The sequence below is a fragment of the Bubalus bubalis genome, chromosome 8, assembly GCF_019923935.1.
Source record: "Bubalus bubalis isolate 160015118507 breed Murrah chromosome 8, NDDB_SH_1, whole genome shotgun sequence".
Taxonomy (NCBI): domain Eukaryota; kingdom Metazoa; phylum Chordata; class Mammalia; order Artiodactyla; family Bovidae; genus Bubalus; species Bubalus bubalis.
The window spans coordinates 71,211,878-71,238,661 of NC_059164.1; positions in this window are offsets into that span (position 1 = coordinate 71,211,878).

Below are 26,784 nucleotides of genomic sequence, written 5' to 3' on the forward strand. Positions count from 1 at the left end.
AGGTTGTTCACCAGATGCTGGGGAAATCCAGTGCCTCTTCATTTCTCAAAGACAAGCTGTCTTAGTGGTAATTTCCTCCCCTCTTCTCTATTTGTCTCCCCTGTTTCCTTCTGGGATATGGGTGGAAAAGGCATTAAGAAAAATACACAAACTAGGAATTCATCACAGGTGTCCCTTTACTAGTTATATCCTGTGTTTCTCTTAGATAGTAAAACAAAGTGCCAGTTCTTAGTAGTTCTTTCCATCTCTAATGAATGAGTCATTTTTCTCTCACACTTTTAAGGTTCTCTTTTCAGCAAAATAAGTGTTCTGCTATTGCACAGGTTGTTGTGACTAGAAGCACGGGGACTTGAGTTAATAATAATAACAAGAACTTATTAGAAACTGTGGTGAGAAAAACACAAAGCCAGTGTCAACTCAGCATTGTGGGTGCTATTTTGGAATCTTCAGTTTATTCCCACATGTGCAAAGTGGAGGAGAGAATTGCAGCAATTATCAAAATACTTTCAAATTTTAAAAATGATATTTTCCTGCAATTATCTAGATATTTCAGATAAATTTGGGGGTAATTTTGGTCCAAACAGTCTTTATAATTGCCCAAATTCTCTTGTACATGTACTTCTAGACACTGCTAAAAATACATAGCAATCAAAGCAGTGCTGTTGGTAAACCCTGTTTCAATTTCACAGAGAAGCTGGGAAGGAAATACAGGAATCAAGAAGCTTCTTTTCTCCCAAATGTAATAAAATGCAGAAAAATCTATAAGAATAGCACTCAGGTTCAGTTGTCTAAAATCATGATGAAAATTTATAATCTCACAAAATCAGAAGCCAAAAGATAGGGCACCTCTACTAAAAGTTAATTCTGCAGTTATGTCACCAAGACCCAGATTCTTTGCATCATCTGCTACACCATCTAGGTGTGATGAGTTTGAACTAGAGACTAGCCCCAAGTCTGCATCCAGACATACTGACATCCTTTTAAAGAAGAAAATTTATTTACTTTGTCTTTTCTTACTGAACATTTACTTTTCCCCCTCTATCTCCTTTTACTACAAAAAATATATCAATGAGTAACTGGATATTCATTTTTGCCCATGTAGGCAGATGCAACTGTTGGATCCCTAGAAATGGAATTTATTGGTCAAAGAAAGCATGCATTTGAAAGGTTGATAGCTCTTGCCATATTTCTTTCTCCAAAGATGTGTCAACTAGTAATGAATGAGAGAACATGTTTTCTGAAAGAGGGTATGTACCTTTATGGATGAGGTAGAGGGGCTAGCTCTGTGAGTGGTCGATCAGAGGCTTACCTGAGGCTAGGCTGATGAATGTGTCCACTTAAATTTCTGGTCCGTCCATCTTGCCTCAAGACAGGATGAATGGGGCTTTTTCCAAAGTGAAAATACATGCTTGGTCCTTAGTAGGACTGGAATCCCAGGGAAGTGAAAATTAACTGAGCCACAAGGCATAGCATATTTAATGAATAAACCAAAAATAAGGCTAGAGAATTCCTGTTGTTTTAATTAAGCTGATAGGAGTTACCCGAAGGCTGTTTTCATAGACCTTTCAAACTCTGCTGAGCTCATCAGAAGTATTTTTCAGAGTACCCTTGCTTCTAATTGGTTCAGTGTTAGTTCAAGGAAAGTTCTTTTTACTTTCAAAAATTTTAGAGTTCAAATTTTAAAATACCTGTTTTTCCCCTTATAGAAATCTGAAGGTTTTGCAGTATTGGGAAGTAATGGTTAGGTTTTATAAATATATTTTAGTACCATAAGAATGGATCAGTTTACAAGCTTTCCAAGGAATGTTACTGCATGATATTCTTAATTTTATCTTTTGTAATTGCCCCCTTACTTATTTGAGAAATTAAAATAGTTGTTGATTTTACATTTGGAAACATTTATTTTAGTTGATCAAAGTCTCTTTTTCAATTCAAATTCACTCTGTACTTTTTTTTTAATCTTATTGGTCCCTGGTGGAGGTTGTTTTTTTTTTGTTTTTTGTTTTTGTTATACTCCTTTAATTTTCACTTTTATTTATTTTTTTAAATTTTATTTTATTTTTTAAACTTTACATAATTGTATTAGTTTTGCCAAATATCAAAATGAATCTGCCACAGGTATACATGTGTTCCCCATCCTGAACCCTCCTCCCTCCTCCCTCCCCACACCATCCCTCTGGGTCGTCCCAGTGCACCAGCCCCAAGCATCCAGTATCGTGCATCGAGGTTGTTTAATATACAACTAAGTAAAAAGCCCTTCAGGATAAATGAAGGAAGTACACACTCTGTGTACCTTCAGCTGCTCTAATCAAACCATTAGAGAATTCTCTCTGACTCAGAAACCCACGGCAGTCTACCCATGAGAACATTATTCTTTAAACTTTAATGCTACAGCTAATATCACCTCATAAGATAATTGTCTCCAGTGGGATGAAATTAGGCCAAGAAACCAAAGTTCTCTAATCTCATTCTAAGGCTGTGTTTTATCCCCTCTTATTCCAACAGGCCATAGGCTACCTCAGGTCCCACTGTGACAACATCCTTAGAGCAGTCTGGTTTGCAGGCATGTTTTCACCTCAGTATTTCCTTGCCCACACCTTCTGGTGGCCATTTTATTTCATTTTTACAAGAGGAACAAGGATAGATGGCCCCAAATAAGTAATGATGGTCTTGAATCATGGTTCCTTGATTATTTAATGCAGAAGAGTTATCCTACCAAGACATATTCACAGGTCACACTGTATGCCTTCAAAGCCACTTCATACAAAAAGCATTTCAAATCTAGACAGTTTTCTTACCTTCTTTAATTGGATTTCTTTGCTAACTAATATTACATAACATTCAACATTAAATTCAGTTGGCACATGGATTTACCCTGTTGAAATCTGTTTTAGTGTATATTTGCCATCCTTGAGTCCACTTTTGATTCATAGACTGAGATACAAGTTAGGGTTATGCTCGACACACATATCATAAAATGTAATGAGTATGGACTTACTCCCTAAACGAATGGATTTCTTTACCCTGGTGAGAAGAAGTCTGGGTTTAAGCAAATCAGGGCTAGTACATTACCTCGAAATATCATCAAGGGGCTTGCCCCAGCATCCTGAGGATGATAGATACCTCTCTAATATCAAACTCACATTCTAGTCAGAGAGAAAGAAGAAACAGAAGAGAGAGAACCAGCTGACTTGAACTTATATCTTACTCCCCAGATCTCACATGGTTTCCTCTAGCTGCAAGGGAGTCTGGGAAGGAAAGTTTTAACTTTCCAGCTTTATAGTATAGGAAGACAAGGTATGCACATGGTTTTGAGTGAGCCAGTTTACAATATGTACCTAGTAGGTTTGTGCTTTCTGGAACCTGATCCAATCTGCCCCAGGTTGGTCTTCATCCTTCATTACTGCTGCTGAGATTGAGCAATGAAGGCCAAGATGTAAACAGTGGTTGTGATTTGCTCAGACTTTTTCCTAAATAATGGAAAGAGCACAATGATCAGAGATCAGAAAACCTGCACTTTAGTCTTTTTTTTTTAATTTAATTTTATTTTTTAAACTTTACATAATTGTATTAGTTTTGCCAAATATCAAAATGAATCCACCACAGGTATACATGTGTTCCCCATCCTGCACCCTCCTCCCTCCTCCCTCCCCATACCATCCCTCTGGGTTGTCCCAGTGTACTAGCCCCAAGCATTAAGTATCGTGCATCGAACCTGGACTGGCAACTCGTTTCATACATGGTATTTTACATGTTTCAATGCAGTTTAGTCTTGTATTACTTGTCCTAAAATGTCACATCTAAGTCAAATCACTTTACCTCTGAGTCCTAGTCTCCCATATCCAAAATGGAGGAGTTGAGCTTCAATCTTCTTTTTTCCCCTCTTATATAGGGTCTCAAATGTCTACTGTTAGACAAAATTTCACACATGTTCCCATGAGGACTCAAAGAGGCTGGGGCCAGTGAGAAGGCCTCACCATGCTGTCATCAACCTCATCTTCTTCTCTCCCCCAGTAATCTCTTAGGACCTCCTAGCACTTGGGGAGAATGGAAAGGAATTTAGGACCTGTGTAGTAAGCTACATTTCTCACTGCCCCTATGTCACTTTTCCCTTAAAGGACTGAACAAGTCCAATCTTTGTTACTAGAATTACAATTCTCTCTTCAGATAGATGTGGCTTCTCTGGGATCACAAGAGTGACTGAGAGGTCAAGCCACTGAAATGCTATCTTCTGCCAGCTTTTCATTACCTCTTGGCCCAACACTGCCCAAGAAGCTGTCTTGGAGCCAGAGCCTCCACTCTTGATAATAACAAGGCTTTACTAGGCCCATACCTGCAAGCATAATTTCAATCTGTAAATTATTCCCATGATTTGCTTAACTGTCCAGAATCCTGCAGTGTTACTGAAGCTGGAGGTATCCAAGTATGCAGCTGACTGCAACTACTATAACTCTTCTAAATAACTTGGCACCCATCTGGGTGGGGTTTGTATTTAATTTTCAGGTATTTTCTGTAGCTATCATCATTAGTGTCCTCTTTAGACTCTATTTTGTCCTGGGCATCTTTACCTATATCACATCAATTCTATTCAGTCAACTTTGGTCAAAAAAGGTAGAACTTTAACTACTCTGGGAGATGTTCAAGCCCTCTCTTCTAGTGGGTGGTCCATGTGAGAAGGAGGAGTGCACAAGACAGATGATTGAGGCATTGACCAGAGAATGTGTCTCCAAAGACCGAATGCTCAGTGTGTAACAGGCCAACTTTGTGGGTGGAGGAGGGGGTGTGCTATGGCCATGGCTTCAGGGAAAGCTCGGAGCCAACTTAGCTCTTCAGGACTCTTGGAGTCTCCAAGAACATTCTTCTCATTCTTCTCATCTTCTCACTATGGAGTGGCTCTTCCTCTCTGGCCCATTAATCTTTATCTAGAATTTTTCATGGCATGAGATGAAGAGTTAGGAGGTGTGATATGATCTGACTCCTGTGAAACTATACATCTGAACAGTTTAGTCTCATGCTGCGTTTGTTACTATTTCAGTTGGGAGAGGGCTTAGGAGATTCTAGCAAGAGTTCTTAATAAGGGGTTTGTAGATAGAATTCAGGATGTACATGAACTTGAATGAAAAATACATCTCTGTTATCACTAATCTTTAACTTCAATTTGCCATTTCCTTCATTTATCAAGGTGGGCAGTGACCATGGCCATGTTAGCAGTACCTCTGACTTTGACAATAGTAGAAATTACAAGTTTCACATCACATAAAAGTTGATATGGAAACTTCAAAAGAACACGGTGCTTAAAACTTCGACCCACTGCTAGATTTCATTACTTAATTCATTAAGTATATATATATATATATGTATATATATACACATATATTTTATATCACATTAAAACATTAAAAGCTTTTATTACTGCTTTTCAATATAAAAAATTTTCTTTGGAATCCTATGTTTTTTGTTATGCATTTAAAAACATTTTTCTAAGGAGGGGTTTCACCAGACTACCAAAGCAGTTTATATCACAAAAATAAGTTCAAAGACCTCTACTCTGAATATAATTTATAAAATACATATAGAACAAGATGGTGGGGGGGAACATGCTTTATTTATTATTTTTTTAATTTTATTTTATTTTTAAACTTTACATAATTGTATTAGTTTTGCCAAATATCAAAATGAATAGGCCACAGGTATACATGTGTTCCCCATCCTGAACCCTCCTCCCTCCTCCCTCCCCATACCATCCCTCTGGGTCGTCCCAGTGCACTAGCCCCAAGCATCCAGTATCGTGCATCGAACCTGGACTGGCAACTTGTTTCATACATGATATTTTACATGTTTCAATGCCATTCTCCCAAATCTTCCCACCCTCTCCCTCTCCCACAGAGTCCATAAGACTGTTCTGTACATCAGTGTCTCTTTTGCTGTCTCGTACACAGGGTTATTGTTACCATCTTTCTAAATTCCATATATATGCGTTAGTATACTGTATTGGTGTTTTTCTTTCTGGCTTACATCACTCTGTATAATAGGCTCCAGTTTCATCCACCTCATTAGAACTGATTCAAATGTATTCTTTTTAATGGCTGAGTAATACTCCATTGTGTATATGTTCCACAGCTTGCTTATCCATTCCTCTGCTGATGGACATCTAGGTTGCTTCCATGTCCTGGCTATTATAAACAGTGCTGCGATGAACATTGGGGTACGCGTGTCTCTTTCCCTTCTGGTTTCCTCAGTGTGTATGCCCAGCAGTGGGATTGCTGGATCATAAGGCGGTTCTATTTCCAGTTTTTTAAGGAATCTCCACACTGTTCTTCATAGTGGCTGTACTAGTTTGCATTCCCACCAACAGTGTAAGAGGGTTCCCTTTTCTCCACACCCTCTCCAGCATTTATTACTTGTAGACTTTTGGATCGCAGCCATTCTGACTGGTGTGAAATGGTACCTCATAGTGGTTTTGATTTGCATTTCTCTGATAATGAGTGATGTTGAGCATCTTTTCATGTGTTTGGGAATATGCTTTAAAATTTAGACAGATTACCATGCTAACTACAGTACAAAAGAACTAACCATAAACTAATGTGCAAAAATGATTTCAGTCTAAATTGGATTGCTCCAGATTCCATTAGCCTGTGGGTATAAGGCAACCCACTCCAGTATTCTTGCCTGGAGAATCCCAGGGACGGGGGAGCCTGGTGGGCTGCCGTCTATGGGGTCGCACAGAGTCGGACATGACTGAAGCAACTTAGCAGCAGCAGCAGCAGCATACTGATGTTGGCAGCTACATTTCCCTTGTATCTAAGCTTATTTCTGAAACCACATTGCGTGGATCATTTACCTTCCAGAAATCTGGTTGCAAAAGTAGTCATTCCTATCCACATTCCCATCCTCATGCATTATTGAGATGCCCTCTGTGGGGAAAGACACCATGATTGGTGCTCCCACAGAAGTGGGAACATTTAGGGAGAGCTTAGAGTCACCCAGATGGACTCAGGTGTCATCAATCTAGTGAAAACAATAATATCCAAAGCAAGACAGGAATAGGAAGGCACTGGGAATATACATTTATTTTAAAGCAGTAGTCTTTATGAAATATGCAGGACATGGCTAATGGGTGGTATAATGCCTACCGTAGATATTTCCCTGCCTATTTGCAAAGCCATCAACCATACTATGAACTGGCACCATGGGAAACACAAAAAGAAATAACAATTAATTGGGGCCCACTGTATATTAAGCACTGCATTTGAACTCATCCAATTATAATGACAGCACTATGAGAAAGAGACTATTATCCCCGTTTTACTGAAATGGAAACAGAAACTTGGAAAGATTATAGAATATGTCCAAGTACAGATAATAAGAGACAGGGCAGGAATATAAATGAGAGTCTTAAGCTAAAGTGGACATAACTAAAACTTTAAGCTAAAGTATACAGATTAGACATACTGGCTCTATACCTGTCAAGATAGGACTGAGAATACCTATACATTCATACACAAAGTGTATAGACAGTATAATACAAGACTGAGCCAATACAAGGTCCAAATAGGGAAATAAATGTAAGACTATATATAGAAGAATGTGTGCTTGTTCCTGGGACAGTCACCAAGGATGTGAGATTTGAACCTGACTTTGAATAGCAGTGGAGGTTTGGGATAGATGGGCCAAATGGTGAAGGTCAACTAACAGACAAGCAAGTGTAACAATCTGTCTGGGTGCAAGGGTTCATACAAGGAAGTAATGGGAAATGCAGCTGGAAAAGAAGATTGAGAGAGACCAGCTATGAGGGAAATGACTGGAAGGCTATACTGTGATTAGACTCAGGCTGTTAGAAAGGAGATTTGAAATAATTAAGCAGTGTTTCAGAAACAGTGACCAGGCAGTCACACAGCAGATGCCTGGAGAAGGAAAGTAACTAGATTTCTGAAGCCCAGGAAGAAGGCTTCAGTGGTGGTCATGTGTGGAGTGAGAGAGGTCTGGATTCAGGTGATAGCAATGGGTATGAAAAGAAGGTATTTAGAAGGAAAAAAAGAGAGCATATGGCAAGTGACTCATAATAATATTAACAATGTAATAATAGCTAACATTTATTCTTCTGTTCATTTCTACAAATGTCACTATACCAAGTCACAGTTCTGGGCACACGGTATATACCAATGAGCTGGAGAGTCAGCCTGCTTTCCTTATGGAGTTTACATGCTGATAGACAAGATGTATATTAAATAAATAACAGATACACATTTAACAGATAAACAAATGAAATATAATTTCAGGTGGGTAATTTGTTCAATAAAGATTTATAAAAGAGAGTTAAGGGGCTAGATAGTGAGGGGGTGAGGAACTTAGGTCAGAGTAGGTGTCTCTGGAGATGAGATATTTGAATGAAGTTGGGGACCAGGTGAATAACTCTGAGAAAAGCATTCCAGGCAGAGAGGGCAGGAAGTGCAAAGGCCCTGAGGCAGCTGTATTCTCCCTGTGATCCAAATAGTACAGCCGGTGTTAGCAGAGTGACAAGGAGGAGAGTGGGGGTGAGGTTAACAGACCCAGGCACTGAATGGTGAAGGACCCTGCAGGCCATGGTGAGTACTTTCCATTGTATTCTAAATGATAGGAAGTTGGAAAGTTTTGAGAACTGAGATATGATTTACTTTTATAAAAGATCATGCTGACCGCTTCAAGGAAGTTGACAAGGTGGAATAACAGTAAAGGCAGGAGACCTCTTAGGAGGTAGTTACAATAATCCAGGTTGCTGGAAGCTGCGCCTAGTGGTGGAAGTGATGAGAAGCGGTAGGACTGGGAATATGTTTTGAAGGTAGAATGAACAGGACTTGGTGACGGATTGTATGGAGTAAAGAAGGAGAAAAATTAAGAAGATACCTCTGAGAAGCTTTCTGCTCTTAGATTCCTTAAAACTTCTTTTGGGGTAGGGATTTTCCTGAATCTTTGACTTTACTACATTCCAATCATGTAATTCATTAATAATGCCTCCCAAACCAATCTTGAATCCATCCTTTCCCACAGCCACGATGGCTCATTCCCTTCTTGTACTGTTGCAGATTCCTGCTAGCCTCCCTGCTTCTGCTCTTGCCTCTTCCCTGACCAGCACTTCTGTAGAAATCTATGGATTTGATTGACCTTTGCTTAAAAACCCTTTAGTACTATAGATTCTTGGAATAAGAAGCATTTAGAACAAAATCCAAACTTCTCAGCCAGGCTTACAAAATCTTACATAACCTGATCCCCTGTAACTTTGCTGATTTATCTCACACCACTGCCTTGCTCACCGCCCTCCCAGTCACTTCTGGTTTCTCAGGCTCTTTATTCCCTCTGACAGGACTATTAGCTTTCTCTTTGTACCTTCAGGGTCCAATCCTTCTTAATATTCAGCTCTCAGCTTAAATTTTACCTCCTCAGTCAGCCTTCTTGATCACCCAAGTCATTTTTCACTTTGAAAGGAAGAGTCTAATATCCTTTCCCGGGAATCTACACTGGCCTAAAATGACTTGCTTGACCGATAGAATGCAGTAAAAGTCACACTGTAGGACTTCTGAAGCTAGCTTCCTTGCAACATCTGCCTGGACCTCTTGGAACATCCCCGCCGGGAGCCCTGAGCTGCCACGTAAGAAGCCTCGCTTCCTTGGACGTTGCCATAATGGGCAGGCTATGTTCAAGCTCTCCAGTCAACAATCCCAGCCTTCCAGCCAGCCCCTGCAGGCACTACATATATGTGAAACCATCATATGTTCAACCGTCAGCTGAATACCACCCAGACAACCCCATGTGGAGAAGACACTTAACTGAGCCCTCCCTGAATTTCTCACCCACAAGATTGTTAGATAATAAAATGGTGGTTTTATTAAGCCACTAAGCTTTATAAAAGATTGTTATACACATGTAATAGATAACTGGAACATTATCACAATATTTTAATTCTTTGTATAACATTTATCATTATCTGATGGATTTCTTATTTAGTTACTCTATGTGTCTATCTATGTATCTGTTCACCATCTACTTATCTGTGATCTAGCTATTTACCATCTATTTTTCCTCCACTTCCCTGGTGACTTCCCTGGTAGGCTTCCCTGGTGACTCAGCTGGTAAAGACTCAGCTTGCAATGTAGCAGACCTGGGTTTGATCCCTGGGTTGGGAAGATACCCTGGAGAAGGGAATGGCTACCCACTCCAGTATTCTGGCCTGGAGAATTGAATGGACTGTATAGTCCATGGGGTTGCAGAGAGTCAGACACAACTGAGGGACTTTCACTCACTTGCCTCCACTAGAATATCAGCTTAATGAGAGCAGGGACCTTGTCTGTCTTGTTTATTGCCATATCTTTAGCACCTAAATTGGCACCTGTACACAGATAGGTGCTCCGTAAACACAGTTGAACAAATGAAATCTCTGCATTTCTGAATATCTATCCATAAAGGACAGCAAGGGTGAAGTGAATACAACATACACATATACATATAAATGCACAAAAGAAAATCTAGATAAATATCTCCAAATATTACCCTCCAGGTTCCCAGAGCTGGCAAAAAGCAAAGCCTGGTTTTAAAAACAGATAGTTTGCTTTTCTATCTGTACTCTTAAATTATACGCTCTCCGTTGGAAAAAACAAACACACAAGCGATAGGTAACAGTTAATCCTATTTGCAAGTTCATATACTTTGATAGATAGAACTGGAAAGGGAGAGAGGGAGGGAGAGTAGAAGGAAAGGAGAACCATAGCATTTGTTCCAAACCCTCACCTTTTCATTTCTAATTTATCATTTCTGGGGCAGACAGTTACTATGGATTTTAAAACAGCTATTTATTATTATAGCCAATTTCTAAATTATGTCATTAATTTAAACAGATTTTGGCTTTCTGATAGTTTTCTTAGTAAATAATCATATTAATGATGAAAACATAATTTTCAGATTTTCCTGTCTACTGATAATTTGTTTCTTGTCTTATTGCTTTTATTAAAATTTCCAAAACTAATATTCAATAATAGTAGTGGTGGCAAAGATCTCTCCTATTCTTGATTTGAAATTCCCTCATTTAATAAAACATTTGATTTTTTTTTTTTTTTTGGTACAGTCTTCTTCAATTTTAAGAACTGTATATTTCTTTCATTCTTTTTTTAAATTTTTTTTTAAAAAAAAAAGGATAGTTCTTGAAATGACTCAAATATCTTTTTAGCATCTATTAATCGAGTTTTTATTTTTTAATTTGCTAATATAATGAATTATATCAACTGATTTCTTAATACAGTATCATCCTTACATTCTAGAATAAATTCTATTTTATCATCACTACTATTCTTTGATATGATAATATTCTATTTTGTAATCCTATAGTTTTATTCATAAGTGAAATAGTTCTGTTTCTATATTTATGTTCTGTCTTTTTAAGATTTTTTTTTAAATTTAATTTTATTTTTAAACTTTATAATATTGTATTCGTTTTGCCAAACATCGAAATAAATCCGCCACAGGTATATCCGTGCTCCCCATCCTGAACCCTCCTCCCTCCTCCCTCCCCATACCCTCCCTCTGGGTCATCCCAGTGCACCAGCCCCAGGCATCCAGTATCGTGCATCGAACCAGGACTGGCAACTCATTTCATACATGATATTATACATGTTTCAATGCCATTCTCCCAAATCTCCCCACCCTCTCCCTCTCCCACAGAGTCCATAAGACTGATCTATACATCAGTGTCTCTTTTGCTGTCTCGTACACAGGGTTATTGTTACCATCTTTCTAAATTCCATATATATGTGTTAGTATACTGTATTGGTGTTTTTGTTTAAGAGTCGGACAGGACTGAGCGACTTCACTTTCACTTTTCACTTTTATGCATTGGAGAAGGAAATGGCAACCCACTCCAGTGTTCTTGCCTGGAGAATCCCAGGGACGGGGGAGCCTGGTCGGCTGCCATCTATGGGGTCACACAGAGTCGGACACGACTGAAGCGACTTAGCAGCAGCAGCAGCAGCAGCAGAATCTCTGCGGTCTGGAATGCTTTAATTAAATATTGAAATGGTTTTCCCTTAAAGATTAGATAGAGCTCAGCTATAAAAACCCTCTAGTTCCAATTTTTAAAAAAAATAAATATCATATTGTTCCCATCTCTATTGGTCTGTTCATCTGCTACAACAAGTCCCAGGTCTCATATTAGAATACTCTCTAACACCATGCACAAAAATAAGCTTCACATGGATCAAAGACCTAAATATAAAGCCATACACCATAAACCTCTTAGAGGAAAACACAGGCAGAACACTTTTTGACATAAATCACAGCAAGATCTTTTTTGATCTGCCTCCTAAAGAAAATATAAACAAAAATGAACAAATGGGATATAATTAAACTTAAAAACTTTTGCACAGCAAAGAAAACCATAAACAAAACTAGACAACCCTCAGAATGGAAGAAAATATTTGCAAATGAGGCAACAGACAGAGGATTAATTTCCAAAATACACAAATAATTCATGCAGCTCAATACAAAAAAAAACAACCCAATCAAAAAATGGATGAAAGATCTAAATACACATTTATCTAAAGAAGACATTCTCATGGCCAAAAGGCACATGAAAAGATGCTCAACATCACTAATTATTAGAGAAGTGCAAGTTATAACTAAAATGAGGTATCACCTCACACTAGTCACAATCGTCATCATCAAAAAATCTACGAACAGTAAATTCTAGAGAGGGTGTGGAGAACAGAGAATCTTCTTACATGGTTGGTGGGAATGTAAATTTATTGAGAACAGTATGGGGGTTTCTTAAAAACTAAAACTAGAACTACCACATGACCCAGCAATCCCACTCCTGGGTACCTACCCAGAGAAAACCATAATTCCAAAAGACGTATTCATCCCAAAGTGCACTCTAGCACTATTTACAATACCCAGGACGTGGAAGCGATCTAAAGTTATGGGCCATCAAAGAGTTATGGATAAATAAGATGTGGTACATATATACAATGGAATATTACTCAGCCATAAAAGGAAGGAATTATACCATTTGCAGATACGTGGATGGGACTGTTACACAGAGTGAAGTAAGTGTCATTTGATATTGCTTTTATGTGGAATCTTAAAAATGAGTACAAGTGAACTTATTTACAAAACAGAAACATAGACGTAGAACAGATATAGAAAACAAATATGGACAGTTGGTAAGTGGGAGGAAGGATAAATGGAAAGATTGAGATTGACATATACACACTGCTGTTGCTAAGTTGCTTCAGTCGTGTCCAACTCTGTGCAACCCCATAGACAGCAGCCCACCAGGCTCCGCCGTCCCTGGGATTCTCCAGGCAAGAACACGGGAGTGGGTTGCCATTTCCTTCTCCAATGCATGAAAGTGAAAAGAGCAAGTGAAGTCACTCAGTCGTGTCCGACTCTTCGCAACCCCATGGACTGCAGCCTTCCAGGCTCCTCCATCCATGGGATTTTCCAGGCAAGAGTACTGGAGTGGGGTGACATTGCCTTCTCCACATATACACACTGCTAAGTCGCTTCAGTCGTGTCCGACTCTGTGCGACCCCATAGACGGCAGCCCACCAGGCTCCCCTGTCCCTGGGATTCTCCAAGCAAGAACTCTGGAGTGGGTTGCCATTTCCTTCTCCAATGCATGAAAGTGAAAAGTGAAAATGAAGTTGTGTCTGACTCTTAGCGATCCCATAGATTGCAGCCCACCAGGCTCCTCTATCCATGGAATTTTACAGGCAAGAGTACTGAAGTGGGGTGCCATTGCCTTCTCCATATATAGTCACTGCTGCTGCTGCTGCTAAGTCGCTTCAGTCGTATCCAACTCTGTGCGACTCCATAGACGGCAGCCCACCAGGCTCCCCTGTCCCTGGGATTCTCCAGGCAAGAACACTGGAGTGGGCTGCCATTTCCTTCTCCAATGCATGAAAGTGAAAAGTGAAAGTGAAGTCGCTCAGTCGTGTCCGACTCTTAGCGACCCCATGGACTGCAGCCCACCAGGCTCCTCCATCCATGGATTTTCCAGGCAAGAGGACTGGAGTGGGGTGCCATTGTCACTAGCAGTCTGTTAATGAAAGAAAGGAATGTCTTAAAACTCAGAATGGCACCAGGCCCCTCATCCATAAGATGTATTTTGGGATAATCTTGGCACCAGATGATTCATCCCGGGCCATAAAAGGATTGACTTGAATCTTGTAGAAAGGGCAGAATACCATACAAATAGTTTTGTTTACATAGATTAGGGGAACAACATCTGAGTAAATAGATAACTAATAAGAACCTGCTGTATAGCACAGGGAACTCTACTCAGTAGTCTGTAATGGCCTAAATGGGAAAAGAATCTAAAAAAAGGAGTAGACATACGTATATGTATAACTGATTCACTTTGCTGAATTCTAACACAATATTATAAATCAACTATGCTCCAATCAAATTTGTAAAAATAATAATAATTTAAAAAAGATTAATAAAGGAACTCTTGTGGCTTGAACTGAGCTACTCTTATTTCTTCCACCCACTGTAACAAAAAGAGAAAAAGGCTTGACTCCTTAATCAATGAGGAGAGAAATTTCTCCTTGTAGCATCATAGATTGCCTGTAACTAAAGTTTGCATTTGGCTGTTGACCACAAAATGTACATACATATGGAAATTTTATGGGATTGGTACTCTGGGACAAGTACCTAAAGTCATTATATTTTGGTGATTTAAAAATAAATTAACAGAGCTTTTCAGAGATATGGGACTAAAGCTAAATGGGAAAGAAAGCTGAAATGAGAAAAAGGTTCATCCTTACCACAGCAGAAGGACTTTTCCGCCCCAAGTAATTTCCGTTTTCCGGGTGAGTGGGTTTGCATTCTGGCTACACTAATGCAATAGTTCTATGTATGAGTAATTTTAGAGGTCCACTCAACAATTATAGCTCTACTGATAAAGCCTTCTTGTGGATGAAATAGTATGGTTACCTTTATCAAAAATACACTTCCATATGAGAGTAAATTGTGACAAATATAAGAAAATAAAGGTGCTATAAACAAGCCAGGGCTCTGCTCATGGCCATGAGAGCTTTCAGTAATCACATATTACATAGTGTAAGTATAATTTTCTGATGACACAATAGCCCCAAGCAGTTTTTTTGTGTGTTTTGTTTTTAAGACATGAGGCATTACCCAGAAAGTACACTGCCTACAAGCCTAACATTATAGAAACTGGAAGATGGTCATTCTTCTCTTTCTCTGAATATGTACCTCATTTATTGTGCTGTGGTTTCAACAGAACCGAAAGGAGGAGACTCTCCATGTTTAATCTCATGGTGTAGCTGTAACATCTGCTGTTTTGGGCACTCATTTGTCACTAGTTCCTACTTGCTAAGTCACTTCAGTCGCGTCCAACTCTGTGCGACCCCATAGACGGCAGCCTACTAGGCTCCCCCATCCCTAGGATTCGCCAGGCAAGAACACTGGAGTGGGTTGCCATTTCCTTCTCCAGTGCATGAAAGTGAGAAGTGAAAGTGAAGTCACTCAATCGTGTCCGACTCTTCACGACCCCATGGACTGCAGCCTACCAGGCTCCTCCATCCATGGGATTTTCCAGGCAAGAGTACTGGAGTGGGGTGCCATTGCCTTCTCCAAGTTCCTACTTAAATACCTTCAAAAATTAGCTAATGGTGGGGGGAGATGGAGTGGGGGATGGGGGTGAGAAGTGGAGGATGATGAGCAGTGAATCTTCTCCCCAAGCATAAATACTTAAAATTTCAAGTTTCACTTGGGGCCCAAGTATTCTCTATAACTCACCTAATTTCTTCTGTTGGTGGTTGGGGTTGTTGTGCCACTTACCTTCCCTTATTTTATTTAAATCTTAGAGACTTATCCTTAGTCAAATAAGGAAAAAAATTTTCTCTAACTTTACTATCCGTGGGCATATCACTCTCCCTTTCCTCTCTTCACTGCACCCCCCCCCCCAATGGGATTGATGATAGATATGTGCTCCACAGCCCTTCTCTGCTAACATAACTCACCGCACTGCCTTCGATTTGCTGGATGGAAACTTCTATTCCAGGTCTGGCAAATATCTGGTGGATACTTTAAGCTATACTTTCTACCTATAGAAGGTGGCATGTGAGACTTACCATTCTAAGTATATTTTTTCTTTTCCATTTTAAATGATTTTTTACATAAACACATTTCATATAAACTAGCACAAAGCTAAGCATATAGTAGATGATACGTATTTGTTAAACTAAATATTCTGTCATAAATCTTACTTACACACTAAGCTTGGGATGATATTGACAGCTATGACTTGATGAGAAAGATATGTAAGAGATTTGGGTTTATACAGAGTCAGGGTAACATGCAAGAGCTGGAACCAATGAGCAATTGATCGGCAGCTGAATCACTTTTCCACTGGATAGAGATCTATTTTATCCAGAAATTGGTCCCTACAGGTTCTGTCTAAGGAAGTTGAAAGAAATGCACACTTAAGATAATCTCTCCTAACAGATTTTAGGGTCAGTTCTATGAAAGCAACTTTTCTAAGCATCTAGAAAATAAGTTGGGCACAGAAAAGACTGCTCACCTCTAGAAATGGATAAAAATATATTCTGGACACATAGAAGAGAGCAGTAATTTCATTCATTTTATTATGAGTATATGTCTATAGACCATCCATGTGTGCATGCTTAGTCATGTCCAACTTTATGCAACCCCATGGACTGTAGCCTGCTAGGCTCCTCTGTCCATGGAATTCTCCAGGCAAGAATATTGGAGTGGGTTGTCATTCCCTTCTCCAGGGGATCTTCCTGACCCAGGTCCAAACTAGTATCTCCTGCATTGCGGGCAGATTCTTTACCATCTGAGCCACCAGGGAAGCCTCCCTCTATAGACCATGACTGACTGGTAAAACATTCTTATTTATTGAATCGTGTACTTATTTACGTGGATGTTCACAAATAATAGCAACAGTAAGTGACATTATTTCTAGAGATCCAAATACCTTATATAGTTCACAGTATCAAAAATCATACTATTTTAACTGATATAATCCAAACAGGATGTGTTAGAAGAAAATCTCAGTGTGTTTCTTTTGACTAAACACATTGGAGGTATAAGATGAAAAATGACTATAGCAACTTGAGTTCAAATCTCTACAATGCTCAGGGAGTTACACAAACTCTCAGTGCCTTGATTTGTAAATCAAAAGAAGATTTACACTCTTGTGCTTCCACTGTGCACTGGTCAAGCTTTCCTCTTAAAGTCTTTCCCAATTTAGCAGGACCTTCCTACACTCTCCAGATGTCCCAGATGGCTAAGCATTACAGAAACTGCCATTATGCCTTCGCGTCTTACTGCCCTTAAAGCATGGAGAGTTCTGCCTCCTTTATTTTCTAACTTGTATTTCAACATAATTATAGCCATAAAAGACAGCAGTTACAAAGAACGACAATACCATTCACCCAGATTCTCCAAATGTTGGTATTTTACCAATATTTCTTTATCATCCTCTCTCTGTATACATACATATATGTAAAGTATATATTTTAATGAACACTTGAAACCAAGTTAATGGCATTTACTCCTAAATACTTCAAGCTGCATTTTTCTTTGAAAGAGAGACATTATATAACCACTGTTTAAATGACAAAATCAGAAAATTATCATTATCATTACACTATCCTCCAGTGTATTTACAGAAAAAATCCAGTATACACAGTTTAAAATTCTTTAAACTTTCATGAACTTTACAATTTTGATGAGTACTGGTAAGTTATTTTGTAGAGTGCCGATAGTTTGAATTTGCTGAGTGTATCCTCATGATTAGACTTAAATTATGTATATCAGGTATGAAGACCAGAGGATGATGTCATGTCCTGCTCAGTGCATCATAACAGGAGACATGAGATTTGTGTTTGTTCCATTACTGGTATTGCTCTCTTTGATTACTCAGTTTAGGTGTTTCCCAGGTTTCTCACTGCAATGTTCTTTTCTTCCCTTGAAATTAATAAGGAACTTGTGGGAAGGTACTTTGAGACTGTTGAAGCCTAGCTTGAACGATTTTGAGCATTATCTTGCTAGCATGTGAAATGAACACAATGGTACAGGAGTTTGAACATTCTTTGGCATTGCCCTTCTTTGGTTGGAATGAAAACTGACCTTTCCAGTCCTGTGGCAACAGCTGAGTTTTACAAATTGACTGACATATTGAGTGCAGCACTTCAACAGCATCATGTTTTAGGATTTGAAATAGCTCAGCTGGAATTCTATTACCTCCATTAGCTTTGTTGGTAGTAATACCTCCTAGGGCCCACTTGACTTCACATTCCAGGATGTCTGGCTGTAGGTAAGTGACCATACCATCTTGGTCATCTGGGTCATTAAGACTTTTTTTGTACAGTTCTGTGTATTCTTGCCACATATTCTTACTCTCTTCTGCTTCGGCTAGATCCTTACCATTTCTGTCCTTTATTGTGCCCATTTTTGCATGAACTATTCCCTTGGTATCGCTAATTTTCTTGAAGAGATTGCTAGTCTTTCCTGTTCTATTGCTTTCCTCCATTTCTTTCCATTGTTCACTTAAGAATGTTTTCTTATCTCTCCTTGCTATTCTTTGGAACTCTGCATTCAGTCGGGTATATATTTGCCTTTCTCCTTTGTCTTTTGCTATGTGAACCAAAACTTCCAGATGTACAAGCTGAATTTAGAAAAGGCAGAGGAACAAGAGATCAAACTGCCAATATCTGTTGGATTATAGAAAATGCAAGAGAATTCCAGAAAATCATCTACTTCTGCTTCATTGACTATGCTAAAGCCTTTGACTATGTGGATCACAACAAACTGTGGAAAATTCTTAAAGATAAGGGAATTTTCTTCCAGGCTACTTTGCCTGCCTCCTGAGAAACCTGTATGCAGGTCAAGAAGCAACAATTAGAACGGAAAAATGGGCTAGTTCAAAATTGAGAAAGGAGTATGTCAAGGTTATATATTATCACCCTGCTTGGACTGCAGCCCACCAGGCTCCTCTGTCCATGGGATTCTCCAGGCAAGAGTACTGGAGTAGGGTGCCATCACCTTCCCCGTATATGCAGAGTACATCATGTGAAATACTGGGCTGGTTGAAGCATAAACTGGAATCAAGATTGCCAGGAGAAATATCAACCACCTCAGATAAGCAGATGGCAGCTTTCTAATGTCAGAAAGTGAAGAGGAACTAAAGAGCTTCTTGATGAAGGTGAAAGAGAAGAGTGAAAAAGCTGGCTTAAAACTCAACATTCAAAAAACTAAGATCATGGCATCCAGTCCCATCCAAATAGATGGGGGGAAAAATGGAAACAGTGACAGACTTTATTTTCTTGGGCTCCAAAATCACTGCAGACAATGACTGCCGCAATGAAATTAAAAGAAATTTGCTGTTTGGAAGAAAATCTATGACAAACCTAGATAGTATATTAAAAAGCAGAGACATTATTTTACTGACAAAGGTCTGCATAGTCAAAGCTATGTGTCCAGTAGTTATGGACGGATGTGAGAGTTGGATCATAAAGAAGGCTGAGCACTAAAGAATTGATGCTTTCAAACTGTACTGGAGAAGACTCTTTGAGAGTTCCTTGGACAGCAAGGAGATTAAACCAGTCAATCCTAAAGGAAATCAACTCTGAATATTCATTGGAAGGAGTGATGCTGAAGTTGAAGCTCCAATACTTTGGCCACCTGATGCCAAGAGCCAACTCATTGGAGAAGACTCTGATGCTGGGAAAGACGAAGGCAGGAGGAGAAGGGGATGACATAGGATGAATGATGGTTGGATGGCATCACCGACTCAATGGACATGAGTTTGAGCAAACTCCAGCATATAGTGAAGAACAGGGAAGCCTGGCGTGCTACAGTGTATGCGGTTGCAAATAGTCGGACAACCAGGTGACTGAACAACAACTTTGAGACTATATAAATATCCACTTAGCATCCATTGAGGATTCTTTTCTGCTTCTTTTAGTTCTTGCAACACATAGTACTTTCTCAAGGTAAACTGATAATATCCTTCTTCTCCTTATAAAAAACATTTTGTAATGGCTTGGGAAATGCTTTAGAAATGCAATGTTTGCTGTAATAACTTTATCTATTAGAATGTTGTGAGAATTTAGTAGAAAAGATTAAGTTTTCTATTTCACCCTCGGTTTATGTGTAGAATTACAGCAGATAATTCTAGTACAATTAAACTAACCCCTTAATTCAGCAAAACTGTTTAAAGACCCATTGATTAAGTTGTAACAATAGTAATTACTTAAAAAGACATGAATTTGACAAATATTAAAGTGGGCTTCCAGAAAGAGGTGAAAGTGAGAAAATTAGAGATGACAAGCTAATGCCATTGTTATTTAAATTCATAGTTACAAAGGCAGGTATGAATTATCTTGGCTTATTTAAGATATATATTTCTTCCTGCAAGACAATGAATGAGAGAGTGAAGCTCTCCATTTAAATTAAATGTTGATGACAGTTACTTTCTACACTCTTCTCTTTAGGTTGATACAGTGACTGTTTCTTTGTTTTAAAAATGTTTATTTGAATCATAGGGCTTTCTGTTTTATTGTACATAATCTTTCCATCTCTCAGGATGTTCCTTAACTGCCTTCAATTCTGGGAGTGGAAAATTCACTCACTGGTGGCAAATAGACAAGTCATAGAAAAAGTGATGGAACTCTTACTGGGGCAAAAATATTAACTTCTTCACTGGAACCAAAAATATATTCATTCAGCTCTCTTGAGAGCACCTAAAAACCATTTGTGGCTGTATTTTCTCTGAGGTTCCCAGTAGGGTATGGTTTTAAGGGTCTTTAGCAGTTGAGACAATACATCACCTCAATGACTTCAATGGTAGTTCTTTAATAATGTGGTCCATTCCTGTAAGGATTCATTCCATCATCAAAAAGCACCATATACCTTGAGAGCATGAGCCTTAAACCTTGGCAGTACATTGTAACCCATTGGCTCCCGTTCTGACTTCTGATATCATTAGTTTGGGATATGGCCTAGTGTTCAGGGCTTTTAAAAGGTCCACAAATGATTCTAATGGAAGGAAGCCAAGGCTGGGATCCTCTGCTGTAGAAAGTTTTTATTTTCCCCTTCAGGCTGAAGAAATAAAATTCAAGTCTCCTTGTTTATGCAGATTTCTGTGACTCACCATACTTTCAGGATAGGGTCGCAAAGAGTCAGACACAACTGAGCAACTGAACTGACTGACTGATACTTTCAGGATGCCCCTACTAATATATTTCTACACATATGAGTAGACAGAGAAGCAATTTCTCTAATCTGTTTTGTACACTAGGGGTTGTTAAAGAAAAATCTAGGGATTAATGGGCTACAAATGTTTTTGCTCAAGTTTTACCTTAGAGAATAATGAATTAGAAATATCTTATTTTCCCCATTCAAATTCCATCATGAATGTCACAGCATTGCTTCCCTTTCATGTTTGTTTCTATCACTAGAATGCTTTCTAATCTGACTGAGCTGGTCCTGGGATAGTTATAACCTTGTCATTTACTGAGTACCTCCCAGCTACCAAATTGTTTATAGGTAACTTCAATTTATAGATAACATCTTTTAAACAAAAAATCATCAGCTTTCAACTAGCTAGGAGAGAGCCAGGATTAGGACCTGGGTCTAGGATGAGCCTGGTAGGCTACAGTCCATGGGGTCGCTAAGAGTCGGACACGACTGAGCAACTTCACTTTCACTTTTCACTTTCATGCATTGGAGAAGGAAATGGCAACCCACCCCAGTGTTCTGGCCTGGAGAATCCCAGGGACAGGGGAGCCTGGTGGGCTGCCATCTCTGGGGTTGCACAGAGTTGGACACGACTGAAGTGACTTAGCAGCAGCAGCAGCAGCAGCTAGGAGGTACGAAAATCATCATTACTAATAAAGACACTATAGGGATAGTTCCCCTCTGCTGATTAATCCAAACCATTCAGCCCATTACTTCCCTTGGCAATTGTTACTGGTTTAGAGATAACCATCTGTTCTAGGGTCTCCTGAAAATGGTACATTCCATTCCATTGCTGAGGAACAGGTTAACGTTCTCTCCTGCTCAATATGAATAAGGAGGCACAGAGGCCTGACCTCCACTGGCTGTCAATTGTGATATGAGGTAAAGAGCCTTAGGCTCTTTTAAAAAACTCAAGGCTGAGGAGTTTCAAACAGCCTCCAGTGGAACCAATATTATCCATGGGCAAATAGCTGCCTAAATAAGTGGTTTCAGAGGTATTGGAAGGATGTCCCTAAAACAACTCCTTTCTGCTAGGTGCTGCAAATCCCTCAAAAGGAGAAAGAAACTTTTATTCCATATTTAGAATGAAGACTTAAAATGCAAAGAACTTGGGACAAAGTAATTCTCTGTCTCATATTCAGTGGTTGACATGAGAATATTTTCTGGGGGCAAGTTTAAAGGTGAACACACACAGAGACAGAGGGTGGGAAGGAAATCTAAGAGAGGTGGGAAAGGGATGGTGGAAAGGGAGGCCAGGGCTGCTTGGTCGTAGGACTGTCATCAAGAGAGAGTGTGGAATCTCCATCTTTAGCAGTAGATGAGATGTCTAGCTGAGATGATTACATATTATCTCACTTGAAAGAATGCTGATGGCCTAAATGATAGCTCAGAGGTTTTTTTAAACTTTACTTTTTTGGATACACATTTCTACAATTTTTTTTTTCTGCACAAATGAATATGATCATGTGTTTTTTCTTCTTTAGACTGTTAATTTGATGGATTACTTTGATTTTTGAATACTGAAAATTTTGAATACTGATTTTTGCTCTTGCATTCTAGGGCCAAATTGCACTTGCCATGACATATTGTTCTTTCTCTTACATTGCTGGATTTGATTTCACTGATGGATATTACTGAAGTATTTTGTTGAGGAGGATTGTGTTGAGGAGGATTCATGAGGGACTTTGGTCTGTAGCTTTCTTGTATTGTCTTTGTCTGGTTTTAGTACCATGGAAACGCTGGCCTCATAAAATGAGCTGGAAAATATTCCCTCCTCTTTTGTTTTCTGGAAGAAAGGGTGTAGAACTAATGTTATTTAAATTTTTGATAGAATTCACCCATGAAACCAATCTCAGCCTGCAGATTTCATTTTCAGAAGGCCTTTAACCACAAATTCATTCTAAAGCAGATACAGTACTTTATCTATTTTATCATGGCTGAGGAATTGTTCCATTTAATCTAGGCTGTTAAGTTTATATTTGTACAGTTGTTGATAGTATTGCCTATTGTCCTTCTAATGTCTGTGGGACTTGTAATGATTTCCCTTTCTTCACTTATGATAATGGTAAGTTATTTCTTTCTTTCTTATCAGTCTTATTTGAGCCTTATCAATTTCATTGCTCTTTCATAAAACAACCTTTTGTTTCACTGGTTTACCTGTTTGTTTTCAATTTCATTGATTTCTGCTCTTTATTATTTCCTTTTACTTGCTTAGGTTTTATTTTGTTCTTGTTTTCTAGTTTCTTAAGAAGAAAGTTTATTGATTAAAGAACTTTTTTTCTTTTCCAATGTAAGCACTTAATGGTGTAAATTTCCTCTAAACAGTACTGCTTTTCAGAGCCCTCCAACAGTTCCTCATTGCATTCTTTCCAGGTTTTACAGCTGCATTCAGTGGGAGACACATGGTGGAATATGTTTACTCAGAACAAACTCGTGTTTTTACATATAATTTTTTCTAGGAGTCTTCTGTCAAAGAAAATGCTTCTATTGCACATTATCTGAGCACATATAACCTTTATTACTTATCCAAGATAAAAGTGTGGCACTTTTCTGGTGAAAAAAGTGCCAGTGCTACTGGCACAAAAAAAAAGTACTACTTTGCCAGAAGTACATACTTAAAGTTAATGGTTACCATGAAAAAATTTTTTCAAGATTAGTGGTTAGCTTTTGCACAGTTTATTACTAATTATTCCTCCAAACTCTCCTGTTAAGAGAGGAATATATTGTCAACTGTTCTTAAGAAAGCCAGGGGCCTTACAAGAGCAATCTTTTGGCTGGAGCCTGAATTGTTATATTCTCTAGTGCAGAGCATCATTCCTTAGCTGTGTCCAGTCTACTAACAAGCCCATTAAAGGCATTTTTCTTTTCTGTTACAGTATAATTGATCTCTAGCATTTCTGTCGGTTCTTTCTTAGGATTTCTTCTCTCTGCTTACATTGCCCATCTGTTCATGTATGCTATTCATGTTGTCCATTAGAGCCCTAAGCATATTAATCATATCATGTTTTAAATCTTTGGTCTGATAATTCCAATATCCTTGCCATGTCTGGTTCTGATGATTGCTCTATCTCTTCAAATTGTGTTTTTTGCCTTGTAATTTTTTCTTGATAGCCAGACATGATGTACCAGGCAAAAGATGCTGCTATAAATAGGCCTTTAGTGATGTGGTGGTTAGATATGGGGGAAAGGAAGCATTCTTTGGTCCTGTGATTAGGTCTCGGTTTCTAAGTAAGACTGTGAACTTCACAAGTGCTTTTCAATTTTTTTCTCCCCTTAAATGTAATAGGATGGCTAGAGCAGGCTTGAGTTGGGTATTTGCTTTCCTCCAGGTCAGTAGGGGCTCTGATAATTCCCCAGCACGTTGCTGCTGCTGCTGCTGCTGCTGCAAAGTCACCTCAGTTGTGTCCGGCTCTGTGCGACCCCACAGATGGCAGCCCAACAGGCTGCTCTGTCCCTGGGATTCTCCAGGCAAGAATACTGGAGTGGGTTGTCATTTCCTTCTCCAATGCATGAAAGTGAAAAGTGAAAGTGAAGTTGCTTAGTCGTGCACGACTCTTAGCGACCCCATGGACCGCAGCCTACCAGGCTCCTCTGTTCATGGGATTCTCCAGGCAAGAGTACGTTAGGCTCTGGTTAACTAGTTTCTGCTGAGGGCAGGCTTGTTTAGAAGAATAAAATGTTCTACGGTCTTTCACAAAGGTTTCTTTTTCCCTCCCTCTCCCGGAAACATGAAACAGTTTTTCTCCCATATTTGTTGTGGGAATCTGGTCAAGCTTCAGGAGGTAAATCTCACAATACTGTGGAGGGCCCCATATGACTGGGTCCACCAGGAGTTTTCAACTCTGAGACTTGTACACACTAAGCCTCCAGCAATTCGCCAATTACAGTCCAGGTTTTCCTACCCAACCCTGCTTCCTATGGCCATTTCTGCTGATCTTATTGCATACATTTGTTTTTCAGTGTTTATAAAGAAAAAGAAGTAAAGGAATGAACCAGGATTGTGCTTCCAAACTCTGAGGCAGCAGACCGTTGCTCTTTACTCTTCTTTGTCAATGATACAATGACATTTTATCATTTTCTTTCTAACCTTATATGTTTTAATGCTTAGTATCTGCATTTGATAAGAAGGCATCATTCTGGTTTCTAAGCTATCTTTGTAGTCATGGTCATGTTTCTCTTTATTAATTCATTTGGAATTCAATATAAACAATGAAAGTCACTCAGAGGGATTTGTGAGGCACCAACTCAAACATCAGACCCTTAAATTCCACATTTTGTCACAATGATTCAGGGTGCATACTTCCAACTTTTCAATAGTATTTTGTTTTTATGCCTTTCTTAGTGAAGATGAACAACAAAGAATACCCTACTTTTCCTTCTAGGAATCACTGTATTTTTCTTTCACTATTACAACTCTATAATTTGAACTGTCATGGTTGTAGTTATAAGAGGAAAACTTTAGAACTAGTTTCTGAACATTAGAGTAAGAAAATTAAAACAAGCTTATCAACCGGAGAGGTCCTTTTCTCCACGGAGTAGTTAATGAAAATCACTGTATGTGCTTTACTTCCTAGAATACCAATTTTTAAGAATCTGAACCCCCCAAAAGTGAGTTAACTATAATATTTGTCAACCTTATTTAAACATTTTTGGGTGATTTTTAACTCTCTCTTGAAATCCCACAGCATCTTCATCATAACTATCAATCATATGTGAGGAACAGATGTGCAGAGTGAGTTTGTAGAAAATTCCGGTTAACAGAATGTAAGCTAATTAAGGGTTCACTCTCCAGGCAGCGTTTCAGGCACCAGGGAGAATTTATTTAAATATTGACATGGATGACAATCTCTTTTTCTGACCTGTCTGAAACTTTTCTGCCTGCAGTCAACTCCCAGCAGCATCCTGGCCACAGATTGTCACCATCTGGACCATAAAATTTGAAAATATGATGCTTAGCAAAACTGAAATGAGTGTGATACCAGGAGCTGTTTACATCATAATATTAATATATATGTGATGGGAAGAGACATGAACTTACCTTCCCCAGAGAAGCCCTGATTTCCTCAGTGATAAGTCTCTGCTTCCTGTACAAACTGCTCAGAAAGGAGCATGGTTCATCTTTTTCTGGTCATCCAGGCATGATTTTCTGAGAGCCAGGGATTGACTAAATTTCACTTATATCCTAAATGACAAAAGAAAGTAGAAAAGTCTATAATTACTAGTCCTCATGCTTACCAGGACCTTCGTGTGGTGACATCATTGGGTCTATTTGTCAGCCTTGACATTCCCTCATTAGGTTTTTTTCTTTATCCCTACTCATATCAATTGTATAAACACATACATAGCTTCCACTATTCCTTGATAGCATATAATATTAAGAGCTTGGAAACTGGAGTGTGTATTCCATGAGAAAGTTACTTACTCCTTTCAAGTCTACATTTCCTATAAAATGGGGATATGACCTCTAGCTTGCAGAAGCATTGAATCTGGGACAGAGGAGGTCCCCCAGCACTGGAAATTATCATG